The sequence below is a fragment of the Carcharodon carcharias genome, chromosome 10, assembly GCF_017639515.1.
Source record: "Carcharodon carcharias isolate sCarCar2 chromosome 10, sCarCar2.pri, whole genome shotgun sequence".
Classification (NCBI taxonomy): Eukaryota; Metazoa; Chordata; class Chondrichthyes; order Lamniformes; family Lamnidae; genus Carcharodon; species Carcharodon carcharias.
In genome coordinates, this window is record NC_054476.1 from 166,026,355 (window position 1) to 166,039,965 (window position 13,611).

The window sequence follows — 13,611 nt, forward strand, 5'->3', positions numbered from 1 at the left end:
CAGTGCTCAGAGGGGATATTTACCCTGTACGATAATTGCAGAATTTAATTCAAAAACACAACGCGAGAACAATGCTGCCTTTACCCTTATTGAAACCAAACATTGCTGAAAAGCAGATTCTATTTTTGGTTGACAATGATCTACTTTTCAGCCCATTATTTATTGCTTTAAAATCCCCTTCTCGAATGGATAAAACGATGAAAATGATTTACCTCTCTGACTGTCGCTTCTACCTCAATTCGTATTTCTCCACTTTTAGAAACTTACCCCCACGGAAAGTTTGATTTACAAATTGGTGGTTACTTCAAGCTTCTTTTTTCAGAGTTTTTCAGACCTTTTGTTCCTGGACTTTGTTCAGCTCTGCCTCATATATTATTAACCTGTGAAGTACTGCCATTGGGTCAAAGTACCTAATAAACAAACTTTTACAATTTCAAGCCATGTTGACCAGTAGCTTGCAAACTCAAGGTTGTGGATCATTGGGCATCTGTGTGACATTCTGGAGAAGTGTCATTGTCTGAATGCACAATAGCGATTGCTGTTAGTGAACCTATAATTTCAACAGATTAGGATCATAGACCATAAGATGTAGGAGCAGATATAGTCCATTCGGCCCATCGAGTCTGCTCCGCCGTCCAATGAGATCATGGCTGATCTGATAATCTTCAACCCCACTTTCCTGCCATTTCCCCATAACCCTTGATTCCTTTACTGATTAAAAATCTGTCAATCTCAACCTTGAACATACTTAACAACCCAGCCTCTACAGCCCTCTGCGGCAAAGAATTCCACAGATTAACTACCCTCAGAGAAGAAATTCCTCCTCATCTCTGTTTTAAATGGGCGACCCCTTACTCAGATTATGCCTTCTGGTCCTAGACCTACCCTCAAGGGGAAACAATCTCTCAGCATCTAACCTGTCAAGCCTCCTAAGAATGTATGTTTCAATAAGATCACCTCTCATTCTTCTAAACTCCAATGAGCACAGGCCTAACCTACTCAACCTCTCATAAGAAAGTCCTTCCATACCCGGGATCAACCTAGTGAACCTTCTCTGGACTGCCTCCAATGCCAGTATATCTTTCTTTAGATAAGGGGACCAAAACTATTCATGGTATTCTAGGTCTAAGCATAGCATTTCTGATTCTATTACTAATACAAGATATTATGGGTGAGTTTCGGTATTTGGGTGATCTGTGCAAAATCTCACTTGCACAGTGCTCTGCATCGCATTGCACAATATCGGTAGACATGAGCTTCCTGCAACCAGTTAAAGAGTTGCAGCATCCGTTTAGAAGCAAGCAACTACAAGGCGTTCATTGGGAGATAAAAGAAAAAAGATCATCCAGAGACTCTGCTGATTTATGAATTCTGAATGAACTGAAACTCATCACTTTTCAATGGAGGGCAGAGGTCCTACTGTGTGAGCTCAGGAGGAAAATCTAGCACCGCAGGACACTCTTCTGAGAGGGCAACTGTGTAGTACAAGGTTGTCCAACATACAGCCCACAGGCCAGAGTCTGACCCAACAAGGGTTTCTATCCAGCTCGCCAAATGCCTGCCAAATGCAAACCTGCCAACCTGCCAAAAAACACTTGAGTACAAGTGGAAGTGACAATTTTTTAAGAAGCTGCTCATCCAATCACAGGCTGTTTAACACCCGTGTTTGCTGCTGATATGTTCGCTAGTGAGCCTATCAGCAACAAACACAGGAGACAAACAGTCCGCGTTTGGGCGAGCAGCGATCCATTGGGGTTTCCAGAGGACCAGAGCAATGGCGGCAAGTCTGCTGGGGGAGGTGGAGGTTGAGTGGGGGGGAAAGGCTATTGGGGGCAATGCTGCCAGGTGAGAGGCTGATACAGTGGTGGAGAGGCTGCAACATAGTGGTTGTCTGTCCATGGTGGGTGTGGGAATGGGTACAGGTGACTACAGTGGAAGAAGAGGTGTCAAGGGGAGAAGTTGCTGGGGAGAGGCTGCAAAAGGGTGGCTGTCTAACTGTGGAGGATTGGAGGCTGGGGAGAGAGAGAGAGCTTGCAGCAGGGAAGAGGCTGCCACGGGAGGGGCTGTGAGTGTGCTACCTGTCTGTGGAGGTGGGGGTTATTATACTGGGAACTTTACTGTCCTGCTGTCGCTAACCCTTACAGAAGAGCTTACCTTACTTGCCCTTACTTACTTGCAGATAGGAGCTGTTAAGATAAACAATTTCCAGCAGGACTAGAAATTACCATCTGTAGTATAAGGGTCTGGCATATATAGGGTTAACGTGGGGCTGAGTACTGTACTGCCCCACAATGAGATAAGAGAGCACATGACCTCTACACTCAGGGTCAGCCTAGCGTTGGACAGAACCGTGTGTACCGGCAAGAATGGAGACAGCTGCAAGCTTGTACCCTTTACTGTAAATAGTTCTAAGAGTCAATAAAGACTTGCAGTTGACCTGTGTATGATTACGTAGACTTCTTCAGACCTACCGAGTTGTAACCAATATCCTACAACATGGTGGCAGCTCGTGGAAAAACCCAAGACCTCACAGAATATGCAGAGAAAAACTGAAATGCTAGAAGACTGAGAAAAATTCAAGAAAGCTTCTTGACCTGAAAAGAGCCAGAGGTACAGAGGAAATATTGCGCACAGAAAGCTCCAAACAAAGGCTTGGAAGCTTCCGGTAGAAATGTAAAATTACTTACTGCAACAGAAGACTTCATTGCTCTTTGGAAGCCCAGCTTCAAATTCCAGACTACAAAGTCAGCAGCGGTGAGCTAAGTCTTTGAAAACTCCAGGCTACAGCAAGTCCTGAGAAACCTTGAAATAATTGAAAGTCAGAAGGTACAGTTTGAAAAAAAAAAACCATCACGAAAACCCAATCCCTTGAGCTCACTCTGATTTAAAAAAAAAAAATTCATTAAGTAACCTGGGAGAGCCACGAGTTCTAAATTCAGGCAAACTCTGAAAGTCAAGCAAAAGCCAGGATTCGACAAATTCACAACTTCAAACTTAAACGCTGAGCAAGAGAGCTCTGCAGGCTGTTGGTCCAGGCAGCCATTGTTGAATGCGTTTTTTTCAAACTGAACACGATCATTATAGTAGTGGAGCCCCCCAAAACTGGCAAGTGCAAGAAATCATCTTGTCTCCAGGTGAACAGTGATGCCATCTTGAAATTCAGAAAGCTCTTAAAGCAGAACCTACACTTCTAAATTTTTAATCATGGATCAGAATTCCACTCATCCAGACTTATTCAAGGGCCAAACCTAATGAAAATTTGGGTAACCTGGTGAAGAGAAATTCAAAACTACCAGAGTATATCAGGTCTAAGTAGAAAATCAGAATAAGTCCAGATTAATACCTTTTTATACTGGTTTGGTGAACTTGTGGGTGAAGTAACCCTAATGCAGTGTTGATGAACCCTCAACCAGCTTCAATGAAATATTAAAAGACTTTGATGAACATTTTAACCTCCTAGTTGTGGAGCACGCAGAGCTTAAGAGGAGGCATAGAACACCCACAGTAAAGCTACGAATGGACAAAAGACACAAGGAAACCACACAATGGCACTGGAGAGGCAAAGAACTTTCCCGAAGTCCAAAAATATAGCTTTATGGAAACCCCGACACATTATCCGAATGGCAACAGCAGGTTGCAGTGCAGAGCGAGCAGTTGACTAAATGAAGAAAAACTATCTGGTGAAGTTCAAAATACACAAACCATGCAAAAGCAAAATGAAATAAGATTGGAAAATATTTGCATCAAAGCTGAATTGGAAGGGCTGAAACACAGAATTCAAGCTGAATATATACCTTTGAAAATGCACCATAAACTAAAGCCTTCAATGAACCAAACTGTTTGAGATCTGAACAATGTTCTGAAGTGTGACAAAGGTACCAGGAGGAAATAACAACTCTGAATTCTTTCTCCTGTCCCAGGCAGAAACAATTGGCAGAAGCACGATTACAGAATGTGAGCTTGAATGATAGTAAGGAGGAATTACGCTCTGCTAAAGAAAAACTGATCAGCATAGGGAACCAACTATCATGTACGAAAGATGAGTTGGTAAAGGAAAAACGAGAACTGATGAGAACACTGGAATGTCACTTACAGGAAGTGCAACACTTGAAAGAGGAATTGAAATACTTAAGTGATGAACTTGTAGAAGCAAGTTCAACAAAAATAGACCTACAATTAAAACTTGATGAGCTTCAAGCATCAGGAGTCTCTAATAAACATTGTTCAAAATGCCTGGGACAGGAGAAAGAATTGCTGATACATCAGAATAGTTGCTTAAAAGCAGAATTAACAACCAAAACTGATCAACTTCTTGAACTTCATTCCCTCAACAGCATGAAGGCTAAGATACACATATGGAAGAGGAACTTCAGACTTTGAAAATAGATCGTTGAAATTCTACAAAACAGATTGATGACATAATGAATGAATTGCAAGAACCCAAGGAGCTGTCTGTGACCATGGAAGGAAGATTCTAAACAGAACTGAATGCCCAGCTGAAGTCACCATATTTATACAAGAGTTCCACAGATAACTCTGAAACAAAGACAACTCAACTTACCAGAATTGTTGCTGAGTTGAATGAAAAATTCACAGACTCGATAAACCACTGGTAAAGAAGAAAGTAATCAAAAATTGTGAAACAAGTGGGAACGAGGGTTCCATTTTTAAAACATCAACTTCCACATACATCGCCATGACTCACATAACTTCGGAAGAAACAAAAGAAATGACAAGGAGATGAGCATAATTTTGACTACGCTGCAAGAAATGAGTTGGGGTAGCAACTACCGACCAACGCAATAGCTGAACTGACCAAATGCGGCTCCACATGAAAGAATGGAAGAAAATGATGAAAACACACTCAGGTGCCAGAACAACCTCCAAACCTATAGGAAGAACCAGCAGTGACAGAGCTGACCACTCCTCCGATAGCTGTATGAATGAGATGTGGAAAGGTTATAAGGCAGCCAGACCCCCTGAACACTTGAATATAAGGATTTGAAAGGGAGGAGATGAGGTAGTGATAATGTAGTAATAACAAAGTAAAACATAAGGTAAACTATAATCAATTAAAATACATTGGATAAAGACTCAGGGGAGATATAGTATAAAGGTCTGGCACATGTAAGGTTAATGTGGGACTGAGTACAGTACCGCCCATATAGTGATGTAAGAGAGCGCATGACCTGTACCCAGGGTCAATCTACTGTGGACAGAACGGTGTGTACCAGCAAGCATGGAGACAGCTCCCAGCTTCTACCCTTTACTGTATGTTTGTGAATAGTTCAAGGAGTCAATAAAGATTTACAGTTAATCTACGTATGACTATAAAGATTTCTTCAGACCTACCAAACCTTAACCAACACCCTACAACATCATCCATTATCACCCAGAATAATTATCAAGACAAAGGTGGCAGCTCCTTTGATTCCAGGCAAGAAGTGGAAAATTGATACTGAAGTTTGTATTCAAAGGTTCCTGGACTCATGTATTTTTGTTATTAAGCACAGAAGGAGCATATTGTGTCTGATATGTCGAGAGAAGATAGCTGTTTTCAAGGATTACAATATCAAGTGACATTATTCTACAAAACACGCTGGCAAATTTGACAGTCTCACAGATCCCCAGGTGAGAATCAATTGAGTGAACTCACTCAAACAAAATATGATTGAGCAACAACCTTTCATCAATGCTGCAGACCAGAGTTCTAAGGCAGTGACCAAGATCAGTTTTTTTGATAACTGAAGCAATAGCGAAGAGAGGGAAACTATTGTCTGATGGGGAATTTGTGAAAGACTGCTTGGGTATATTTACATTTGTGGCATGCCCTGATAAAAAGTCAATGGTAGAGGAAACCAGCCTTTCATGTCTGACTTTTGTTAGAAGAGTAGATGACCGAGTATCCAACATTCAAAATTCTCTGATCAAAGGACTCAATGCCTATCAGTTTTACAGTTTAGGATTCGATGACAGCATGGATGTGAGTGATACAGCTCAACTGGCAATTTTGTTCGAGGAGTCATTGAAACTTTCAAAGTAATTGAGGAACTGCTCAACCTGTGTCCATTGAAAGGCACAACAATGGGACAAGACATTTTCAATTAAGCCAAACGTATATTGGTGAGGTTCAATCTTTCAAAGGACAAACTTTGTGGTCTAAAACCTGATGGAGCTCCTGCAATGACTGGCAAGCACCAAGGATTTGTTACTCTCATTCTCAAATCAGTGCCTCGTGAAGTCATTGCACATCACTGCACCATTCACCAAGAACAACTGTACGCAAAAACCCTGGAGATGACACGTGATGGAAAAAATTGTTTCTACAGTCAATTTCATAAGGTCCAAGGGGCTTAATCTTAGACAATTCCAAGTCTTTCCTACAGAGGTATAATATAATAAGAGAGCAAAGAACTGCAATTGTTGGAAATCCGAAATGAAAAGCAGAAGATGCTGGAAATACTCAGAAGACCAGACAGCATCTGTGGAGAGGGAGAAGAGTCAATGTTTCAGGTCCACAATCTGCATTTGTACTGATGAAGGGTCACTGACCTTTGTTTCTCTCTGCACAGGTGCTGCCGATGTGCTGCGCATTTCCAACAATTCCTGTTTCTGTTGGAGCAAAAATAACGCTTTTGCCAGCGCCCTCCAAAAATCAATCAGACTCTTGTGAGCCTCTCGTATTCCTTCAGTAAGAAACCCAGCAGCAGCTGCCTGAGATCTGGCTTGGCAACAACGTTAAACGTGAGTTTCAAAAAGAAAGTTGAGGTCTGAAGAAAACACAAACAACTCGATGAGCAAAAAAAAAAAGAAATGTCAAAGCAATAAATTGATAATTTAAAAAAAGAATAATTAATAAAAATGACCATAAAAAAAGTTCCAAGCAGCAGAGCTAGCTAATAAGACCTTCTTTGCCTATTCACTTCAGGAGCAGAGCTAGGGAGAGACAGACTAGTCCCCAAGTCCCATAGAAGGATTTCTAGCTGAGCAGGTGGGTGTGCGGCTGACTGGCTCCAGCGTAAAATGACACGTGATGACGTTGGGCAAACATCCTGACATTACCCCGCACTCGCGCAATATGGTGGGCACGCACAGGAATCAGCAGCAGACCCACCGACAATTATCTATTAAGGCCATTAAACCAATAATTAAATGGAAACTTTCACTGTCCCTCCACGGCCTTTGGATTTTTAATGAAATCTCATCCACAGGTGGGGTGAGATTTCCAGTAGGAATTAAAAGTACAATAAAAGGGTTTGAATCTCATTTTTAACATGTCCTTGCTCATGTGGCAGAGTCACATGAGTGGGGACATGTTTTTTAACATTTTTAAATGTCTTACTTGTGTTTGTAAAAATCCTCAGCTCCCTGAAGCAGCTCTGTGCCTTCAGGTAACTCTCAGTGCGCGCACCCGCCTGTATATGCAAACTTCCGCCCTGGCCCTCCTCCGCCCCCTACCCAGGTAGTGCCCAGCGCTGCAGCCCGCGATTCACCTCGGCTGGCTGTTAATTGGCCGGCCAGCGTGAAATGGAGGTCCGGGCCCAATCACGGGCGGCCGTCGGCTTCACACCCGTTTCCAGGCCTGCCCACCGTGCCCACCCGATGAGGTAAAATTCCTGCCTCTGGTCACCAGGGTAGGAGGAGGGGACCAGGGCCTAGCTAAGGAGTTGGGTTTAACTAACACTGAGTTTGCGCTTGTCTCTGCTGGCACACTCTATGAGTTGGCTTCAGCAGAGTTCATTTGCAAGTGGGGGGTTGGATGTGGGTTGCCTTTGAACCTGCGTTCTCCTCTGGCACCCCGCCCGGTTTGTGGATAAGTTTTAGGATAGGAGAAGGAGGATGGGGAGAGTGTGTGTGTGTGTGTGTGTGTGTCCCCACACCGAACAGCCTATGTGTATGTCCGTGCATGTCCAGCTCACTCCTAGACTTAGGGTTCCCACACTCACTCACTCTCACACACACACACACACACACACACACACACACACACTCTGTCCCTCTCCCACCAACTCATTCAATAACAGCTGCGATTTTCCTCCTATGATTTTGTGGTGAGCCCAACCCGTCAGCTGGAATTCTGCCCTGTCGAGATGGTGACCAACTCAGGAGGGCAAGGGTAGGGCCCTGGTTGGCTGAGGGCCCTTCCCTCCCGACCACTTCCTTAAATGGAATCCTCCTCCAGTCCAGTCCTCGGCAGTGGTTGGTGTGGCCCAGGGCCCTGCTCCTCCTGGTCTCAAGAAGAGATGTTATAATCAGACAGAACAATCAGGGGAAGGACTATTTGTAGGTGGAGCAGAGATCGCTGTATGAGTGCGGCAAAAAGAACCCATTTATCATGAAACTCAGGCACAATTTTACTATTTCTTGAAAATGAATTCTTGGAAGCGGAGGAATAGTTTCCATCTTCTGAAGAAAAACTCAAAGACTTAGTTTCGTGTCCACTGGCGTTGAGCGAGGTCGGTGGAATGAGCAGACAACATTGCGCGATCGGTTTCACGATGGCATGAAACCAGTTCGCGATTGTCCACTCAGCTCGCCGGTGGCGGGCTGCATTCTCCACCATCGGACATCGGGAACCTCATTGTAATACATCAGCGTATCACTATTAGGCCTGTCCTGCCGGAATTGTCCTTCCCCCTGCTAGATCATTCCCCCCGCCCCCACCACGTCAGCAGGAAAACACACTGACGTGTTTCACAACATCACCTAAGCGACATGCACCTGGTGGGCTGCACTTTGCTCGGGACTTCAAGGTTTGTTTGCCTACCTTGCTACAGTCAACACTCACAGTCATCAGCACCAGGCTTCACCGACAGCACCAGCCCACTTTTAAGGGGGGGGCTCATGGTAGATCAGCCGAATATGGGGGCTTTTCCATGGCTTGGCATTTTTGTATGTTCTGTATTTAAGTGTTTTTAAGAGATGGCTCTTGTCTAAAAAATGTTTGTATGTATATAAATATATATATATGTTTTGGAAATCCCTGATCAATGCTTTCAGCATCTCTTGTTTAATAAGAACCCTATTTCCATGCTTGTAAAAATGCCTAAATTGCATTTATTTTATTAAATAGATTCCCTCAGGCAAGGGAAGAGGCTGCAGGTAGAGGGCTGTATTTGGGTACGAGGGTATCCCAGGGTGTGTGTGGGGGCACATGTTGATCCGTGCAAGTGGCCTCAAGATGGTGAGGGCTGAGGAGATGAGGCTAGATGGACATGTGAGGGTGTGTGTGTGTAAGAATGAGTAGTGATGTCCCTTGAGGTGGCAGTGAGTGACTTGCCAGTGAATGTGTGATGGGCTCGAGTGTGTGAGTTCTGAGTGATGAGATGGTTGCCTTACCCTGGCTGCACAGATGAGATCATTCATCCTCTATCTGAATTGGATGGTCAACCTCTTCTGTGCAGCATTGGCACTGACCACTACTGCCATCGCTTACCAAGCCTGGCTGGTCATGCCGCTGCCCATCCTGTGGCCAGAGCGGGGGTAGAGGACATTACCGTGGGCTTCCACAGCGTCTAAAAGGCGTTCCAGTGATGCGTCACTAAACCTGGGGGCTGCAGTGGTTTTGCCTTTTGTGGACATCTTCCCTGCAGTAGTTGTGGGCTGGAAGCACTGAGATGTGTGTGCCCGGCTAGATGAAGCGATGAGGTGAAGGCGGGGTGGGCAAAGGAGAGCCCCCTGGCCATGGAAATGGTGTGTTTCCTGGGAATGCATAACTAATGTGGTGGGTTTGGGATGGTACGGTGTGAAAGCCCGCCATTGCAGCTGGCTGGTAAAACATCGTTTAGCCCATCCGTTACCACACTTAGTGCAAATCTGGGACAATTCTGCCCCAAAGCTGTTAAGAGAGCTAAAAAAATTTGGATTTGAGGCAGTGTCAAGAAACTCATAAGATTGGAGTGTTTTACATTACAAAAGGGCAGGAAGACACGTATTCAACCCTCTCAAACACTGGAGTAAGCCAAGCGTATGAAAACTTGTGCCTCTGGGCTCAGCTAGGGGGAGATTGACCCATCCACACATCGTAGTTTTATGGATGGCTTGCAACATAATGACAGTACAGGGGAAACAGCACCTTACGATGTTCCCTCAACTGCAGAAGTTATTTTCCACCTTTCCACAAGAATGCCATCAAACTCTAATAATTCATTAGCCTCGAAGAGGTCAGGAAGGGTCACAGGCCCTGGGTCACAGATACCATCGTTGAAGGCATTGAGGGACTGGACTTGGGGAGGACTTCAGCACTCAGAGAAGAGGTCGGGAGGGAAGGGCCTTCAGAGGGAGCCTAAAGTAAATGTAGATGCACCTACCTTGTGCTCTAACAGTCTCCAGGCTCCAGCCAGGGTAGAAAGCAGCACACGAGTCCGACAACACCCAAACAGAAGTCCATGGGGAGTTAGGCAAGGAAAGCAAGGACTGGAGAATCTGGCAGGCCCTACTGGCCCAATGTTTGCTGCTGTTCAGATACAACAGCAATCACAGGCCGAGTAGTCTTTCAATTGGGATGTTGTACATGCCTGATTGGCTGCTACAGACACTGACCCTCCAGAATGACAGGCTACTTGGCCAATAAGCCTGGTCCAGCCTAAAGAACGGCCCCCGTGATTAGCACCATCTGCAACCCCCTCTCCCTGGTCCTGCAGCACATAATATTGTGAGCAGTTTTTTCGAAAAATGGAAAACGTCAAAATAGGATCAATATCACTCCTGACAGATGGACACCAATCCAGAATACTCTGTATCGTTACATCAAGCGTGCGTGCAGGTATCCACTCCTTGTGCATGCAAAAACAATGCCAGATATCTCACTAAATCAGTGTTCAGTATTGTGACAAGAAAGTCGGGTAATAGATTAATCTTCTCATTTGAGCCTGTTCATCAAATGCAAAATTTTTGTTGATTAAAAGCAAGATTCATTTTGATTCATCGATTGGCTTTTCTTTCTGAAACTTGCTCACCAGCCCCCGAGTGAGAAAAAATTTAAATGTGGCCCCTCACATGAGAAGATTTGACACCCCCTGGTGTGGTATATCTGTCAAGAGGTGGCAAGTGGGAACCCTCCATGGATCGCTACCTTGATGTGGCTTGTGAGGTCCAAAAATCCCTTGATGATGTCAGGAGCTGCTTGCTCATGGTATGGCCACCTATAGCGACAGAGTTGGGGGGATGTGCCAGATAAATTCTGGTCCAAAAAATCCTCAACATCAGAACAAGCAAAGGAGGATTGTGTGTCTCACCGGCTGTGAAGGTGGAAGAAGGCTGCAGCGGCAAGGTGGTCATGGTCACTGTGGTTCAACATGTCACCGAAATCTGACCACCAACCCCGTCAAGATCTTGTGAACAATGACATCGACCCAAGGTCCCCACATTAAACAAAGTCCTGCACAGGCTTCCACCAGGGTCCATTTGTCAAGTCATTTGCTGCTGGTGGAGAATTGGTGACAGGGCCAGGGCTCTGAACCTGGGAGTCCCTAGTCAAGAATCTGCACACAGACATCAGGTGCATGAAGTTGGTTGGGTAACTGTGTTGGGCAGCAGTCCTCTTCAGGATCCCTTCTACAAACTCCGGCAGTGAATGTTTGACAACAAAGGCCACCACAAGTCAACAAAAGTCTTAATGTACAGAGCAGTGTGGTCGCCACACTCCTACACCACAATGAGTCCTGGGCTGTGTATCAGTGACATATAAGAGCACTACAGAAATTCCATCAGCAATGCCTCTGCCAACCCTGACTACCCCTCTATCCACCCTGAGCACCCAACACCCCTAACGCCCGACTACGCCCACCACCGACTACACCCTCACCCAACCTTGACTACCCAACTACCCCAGCACCCCCCACGAAGCACCAGACTCCCCCCCACCCACGATTTCCCCCACCAACTTACTATGCCCAACTATCCTCCACCCTCCTGAGCACCGAATGGTCCCATTCCCCAACTCCCCACTCAACACTCCTGACTACCCCCCAACCCCACTTGATCACCCAACTAACCTCCCCAACCGCCTGACCACTTGTCCACCCCCCCATCCCCAACTGCAACGTTACCCCACCCTAACCACCCGACTACCCCCCAAACCTCCCTCGCGCTCCCCACCCCCCCCTACCCCCCACACCAAGCACCCAACTCCCCATCCTCCACCCCTCTCCCCTGACCCATCCTATACTTCCCTTTTTCCTGGCTTCTGCAAAGAAGTTAAGGAAGATGAGGAGGGATAATGAACCACAATCAGTCATAGACAGTCAATCACAATGACAACTGTGATGGTTATTAAGGCAAGGTTGATGCTGTAACACCTGGGTAACTGGGAAAAGCAGGAAGCAGAAGAGGGAAATGCTAGAATGATTTATTTGGAGCCAGGAGGAGCAGAAGTGGAAATGCAATCTCTCCCAGTCCTGGTTATCCTTCAGTCTGCTCAACATGGCTCTGGCCCAGATCTAGCAAGCAGCGATAGGAAGCCTGTTCAGGGATGTGCGTTACCACATGCATGTTAATGAAGCCTGGCTCTTGAAACAGACCCAGCTTCCCACTGAACTTTGCAAATGGTCAGTCCCCTGAAACCACTTATGCCGGCCACCCAGTTAAGGCCGTCATGACGATGTGACGTGTGCATGTGAAATGTTACTCTTTAATTTCATCAGCTGGTCAGATGGATATTGAACTTCTTTAAAAGGACATTTGCCAAGCAAAGACACTGACTTAAGGCGGCTTCCACAGGTCACCTGACAATTTGGTCAGTTTCTTGGAAGTTTCCAATGTGAATTACAATTAGGACATGCCATGGCAAACCACCTATGAAATTTCACACCTGCTGATGTGAAGAATTACTTCAAAGATGAACTGAAACTTGTAAGTGGCTCTCACCATTTTTATTTCTATAAAGCTACCTTTCAGGCAGGGACAGAAAATCTACCAGGACAATGGCTGTATAGGTGTTAATAGGTTCCTCCTAGCACATGTCAGGGAAGAATGGTCCATTCAGAAGTGATGGCTTGGACATTAAATAAATTACTCATCTAGGCCATAACACAAAAGCCAAGGTCTGTCCAGACATGAGATTTAAAAAATCCTTCTGTGGAATAATCATCATTGAGAGAAAGGTAATGTGACCAGAATCATCATTTTGAAATGCCTTTTATTACAACACCCTGGTTGCTCTCAGGCAGTCTAGAAGAAAAAAAATCTACAAATGGAGGAGTAACATCGTCTTGATCCCTGCTCTTTGCAAGTTCAAAACCCTATTTCTGATATATTTTGGAATCCATCACAGAGAAAGAGAACTTACAATCGAAAGGAACTTCAATATTCAACAATAGCATCCACTTTTGAAAAGACAGATTGCAGTTCAAAAGAGACTGTCCCCAGAAATTGCAGTTAACACCAGGCACAACCCCACTGGAATTTCAAGGCCACCATGAAAATATCTGCTTTGGCCAAAAGTTAACCTCCTCTATAGTATAATAATTTTGCATGCTTGTATGTTCTGAAGGTCGGGACATGCGTTTACCTTTTAAATACCTTTATATCTTTACCTGGGTGGGTTTTTAGAACAGTAAAAACTAAGCCCTTTGTGTTTGCATTCAAGAAAGCCTGTGAGACTGAGTCCTT

The 13,611-nt window shown here is 45.0% G+C and overlaps 1 protein-coding gene across 1 annotated transcript in view; it reads right to left on the minus strand.

Annotated features, from left to right (window-relative positions):
- The window catches only part of zgc:174895 (uncharacterized protein LOC100126024 homolog), a 31,120-nt gene extending 26,421 nt beyond the window's left edge, over positions 1-4,699 (minus strand). The window contains exons 1-2 of the mRNA XM_041198244.1: positions 4,562-4,699; positions 2,688-2,802 (exon numbers count right to left, since the gene is read on the minus strand). The gene's annotated coding sequence lies outside the window, so the exon portion shown is untranslated. The remainder of the gene's footprint in view (positions 1-2,687; positions 2,803-4,561) is intronic.
- Between the last annotated feature and the right edge of the window lie 8,912 nt (positions 4,700-13,611).